Genomic DNA, 4,337 nt, shown 5'->3' on the forward strand with positions numbered 1-4,337 from the left:
ATTCTTTTTGAATCCTCCCAATTATTAGTTCTCTCCCTCTCCAACTACCTTGTATTTAACTATTTTGCATGTATTTATATTTATTAGTGTTATATTTATGCTGTATAGCATATATATTTCAATATGTACTAATCTCTCAATCTGGAATGTATATTCATTATAAGAAAGGATTGTTCTTTCTTTCTACTTGTGTTCCTAGGGCACAGTGCCTGGTACATAGTAGGCACAGAATAAACATTTATTTATCGACTGATTTACTTGATTAATTGCTAGCTTAATAAATATTTTTTTAATTGAATTCCTTCACTGACCTGGGATGACTCCATAGCTTTAGGCAGTTCAACCTAAGTAGCAGTTACATTGTTCTCTCTCTGTCCTTTCTCTGGAATACCTTTCCCAGTATTTAATTCCTAAAGAGTTCAAAGTAGTATGCAAAGTATTCAGAGTTCAAAATAGTATACCACTTTTTGGTGCTTTTGTCCAACTCCACAGGCAATCTCCTTTCCACCTTATGGAGCTACTGTGGTACAGTGGATAGCTCTTAGGCCTGGAGGCAGAAAGACCCAGATTCAAATTTTACCTCATATACTTACTGTGTGAACTTAGGCAAACCACTTAATCTTTGTCTGCCTCAGTTTCCTCATCTGTAAAATAGGGATAATAATAGCACCTACCTCACAGGGTTTTTTTGAGGATAAAATAAGATCATACTTCTAAAGTGCTTTGCAAACCTTAAAATGCTATATAAATGCAAGTTATTAGTATTATTATTTCCCAAATTAAAACTGATCCATAACTATCACTGCACACTTCTTCTAGTGAATGAGCAGACACAGTAGTCCTTTACCCCCATATACACACAATAATGCACAATGGTACCATTTTCCTTAGGTTTATATCTTTGTTGTTCACAGGACTGATAGCAAAAAGTCTGCCAACCAAACCCTCCCCTCCATCAGTGATCCTGGACAAACCCCACTCCTGACATGATTAGAGAGTTTCTCACAAAAAAAGCTGCCGCGGTGCGCCTCCCTCCTGACCCGCGCTGCAGCCGTCCAGCTCCTTTCTCCCCAGCAGGATTTAAAATGCCACATGCCACCCCACTCTCAACGTGTGACCCCTGGCTTGTGTCTCTGGGACCCACCGACCCACCCTTTCGTATCCCTCTCCAATCGAACCCCCTCTTTTATATCTTATTTATTTACAATCCAACAAATAGGTTTATCTGGGTGCCCACCTGGGCAGGGCTGGAAATGTGTGCACTCATGCTCTGTTCTGCTAAATGGTAAAGTGGTAGAGTCTCTCTGGTTTGTGGCCTTCTCCCACTCATTACACACACACACACACACACACACACACACATCTGTCAAGTCCGCAACCAGAGAGAATCTGGTAACATCAGTATCTGGCTTATTTTGCTGTTAGAAAAATAGGCCTCAGACTAATAAGCCATCTAATATAAGTAAGGTTGTATTTGTACAACAAACATATAACTGTTTCCAAAGGCAGCCAAAAAAGTTCTCCCATTTTCCCCTGGAAAGAACTTGGGAATACCAGAATCTACCTTTCCTCTCACTTTCCTAGAACCTGTACTGTCCACAAGATTCACAGTGATAAGGCCCAAAGATAAGGTCAGGTTATTTCTCAGTTTGGATGGTTCCCTTTAACACAAAGAGCTTGCTTGGATCAGCAAATAGCAACAGTGGTGCATGTTTGAGGCAACTATCCAAGTTCTTAAAGGTCTTTTCACATTTCTCATCCAACTGATCTACAAAAGATGCCAAGAAGGTCTAGTCCAGTGTTTATTTTGGCCCTTCTGTTTATGGTTCTTCCCAGTCATACATATCTATGTGTGAAATCATTGAGAATCTTTGCAATGATGACAGTGTTCTTCATAAATTTCTCACCATAGCCACTAAACCCCAGAAATGGCTTCACTTCCTGATAATTCTTCCACTATGGCCAGGTAATGAGAACTTTTATCCTCTTAGGGTCAGTATTCATTTTGAGTATGTGGCCTTGGTCTCTGTCTGCAGGCTCCCAGTCGGTTGAGGTTCTCACTCTTCCTCTTCCTCCCTCCCTCCCCATTTTCTTTTCTTTCCTTTGTTTCTACCTCTTCCTGGGAGATTTAGATGGACAGGGGCTGTAGATACCTAGTGGCCTGCTTGCACTCCTTCCTCCTCATCTGTAGTCGGTAGGTGTGCTCACTTTGCCTCTGCATCTTTGGCTGGCTTAGTTCCTTGGTGCACCCTGCTTGCCTACAGGATCTGCATGGATGTGAGGGCCTCTCTAGGTCTAGGTGCAGCCTAGCATCTTCTTGTTCCCTTTTCCTCCTGGACCCTGTGTTCTCTCATCTAGGAGCAGGCCCCTTTTCACCCTCAGTGCCTAAGAGGGGCTCACCTGCATGCTTAGTACACAGGGGATGGAGGTGGAAACCAAAACTAGAGACTGAAAATAGTCAGCAGCAACAACAGCCAGTAACCCATTTCTAATGAGTCAGCTTCTGGGACTTCTCCCCCCCTTCCCCTGACTGCACAGCCAAGCAGAGGTTTGGTGCCTCTGCAGGCTCCTGCGAAGTGACAGCCTGGTTGGTTAGGTTCAACCTGCACCCCCACTCCCCATCCCAGCACCCCTCCCCCTTTCACTTTAGAGCGGAGTGATGTCATTCACTTCCCACTTTGTGGAAAAATCTCAGGCTCTGGAGCCCGCGTGCGTGCCTTTTTGACCTGGGAAGGAAGGGGCAGAAGAGAGCCCGAGTGCACATTTCCAGCCCTGCCCGGGTGGGCACCCAGATAAACCTATTTGTTGGATTGTGAATAAATAAGATATAAAAATGGGGGTTCGATTGGAGAGGGATACGAAAGGGTGGGTCGGCGGGTCCCAGAGACACAAGCAGGGGTCACGGGTTGGGAGTGGGGTGGCGTGTGGCATTTTAAATCCCGCTGCGGAGAAAGGAGCTGGACGGCTGCGGCGCGGGTCAGGAGGGAGGCGCGCCGGCGGCAGCTTTAATTCAGGGGCCGGCGCGGCGCTGGCGGAGAAGGGGCGCGCAGAAAAACAGCCCCCTCTCCCTCCCAACCATCCCCTAGCCTGGCCCCGGGGCAGCCGAGGCCGCCCGAGCCGAGAGTCTAAATCCGGGACCGCAGGGGCCGCCCCCTCGGCTGGCCCAGCGCTTCCCGCCCCGCCGCCTGTTGCTAAGGGCCGGGCTGGCGCCAGGCGGGAGGCCTTAGCAACTGAGGCTGGCCCGGGCCCCGGGGACGAGGCGCGCGCGCAAGGGAGGAAGGGCGGAGTTTGCCCCACGGCCTGGCTCGGGGACGCCTTGGCTCCTGATGTCGAGGTGGCGCGGGGGGAGGTGGCCAGATTACGCACTACCCGGCCCCCGACACATAGGCCCTCTTCTCATAGACAGAAAGGAGAGGAAGGGAAAGGGGTGCAGGAAGAGAAAGTGTGTGTGTGTGTGTGTGTGTGTGTGTGAGAGAGAGAGAGAGAGAGAGAGAGAGAGAGAGAGAGAGAGAGCGCGTACCTCAGCGAGAGGGCGGGGGGCAGGGAGAATGAGAGAGGGAGAATGAGAGAGAATGCGCGCGCGCGAGGGAGTGAGGGGGAGCAGGAGCAGCCAGATCCCTCCCCCTGCCCCCAGACCTATAGGAGAGGTAGGGGGTGTATGAACAGAAGACAGTGTGTGTGTGTGTATAGGAGTGTGTGTGAAGGGGAGGCGGCCGCATTACCCACCTCGTGGACACAGGGCCCCCGTTCCTAGACACACAGGCTGGGTCTAGGAGGAAGGAAGATGGCATACGTAGAGAAAAAGTTCTATGTGTGAAGGGGGCGGCGGCCCTCCCTCGTGGACAGAGGCCCTCTTTTCATACACTACCCGGCTGTCTGAGAATGCTGAGGAAGGAGGCATATGAAGCCCTGCGAAGGCTCTGTGTGTGTGTGTGTGTGAAGGGGGGCTTTTGAGGAGAAAAAAGGGGTGGGGGGGCAAATTAACCCCTTTGTGGACATAGGCTCCCTTCTCATACACACACTGGTTGTGTCCGTGAACAAGGAAGGGGGTTTGTGAGAAGAAGTGTGTGTGTGTGCGTTCGTGTGTGTGAAAGGGGCGGCCAAATTAGCCTCCTTGCGGACACCAATCATTTTCTCAGGGACACACATGCTGTGTTAGTTGGCAGAGAAGGGGGATGTATGAGGAGTAAAGGGGGTGTGTATATGTGTAGGTGGGTGCATGTACTTGTGTGCATGCATTTTATCCTCCTTCCTTTATTTACATAGAGCTGTGTCCGAGATGACTGTTGTGAGAAGGAAAAAAGGTTTATATGTGTGTTGTTAAATGACATTACCCT

Source organism: Petaurus breviceps, unplaced genomic scaffold (assembly GCF_028583685.1).
Source record: "Petaurus breviceps papuanus isolate PSGF00001 unplaced genomic scaffold, PetGlider_PUasm1.0 64, whole genome shotgun sequence".
Lineage (NCBI taxonomy): Eukaryota > Metazoa > Chordata > Mammalia > Diprotodontia > Petauridae > Petaurus > Petaurus breviceps.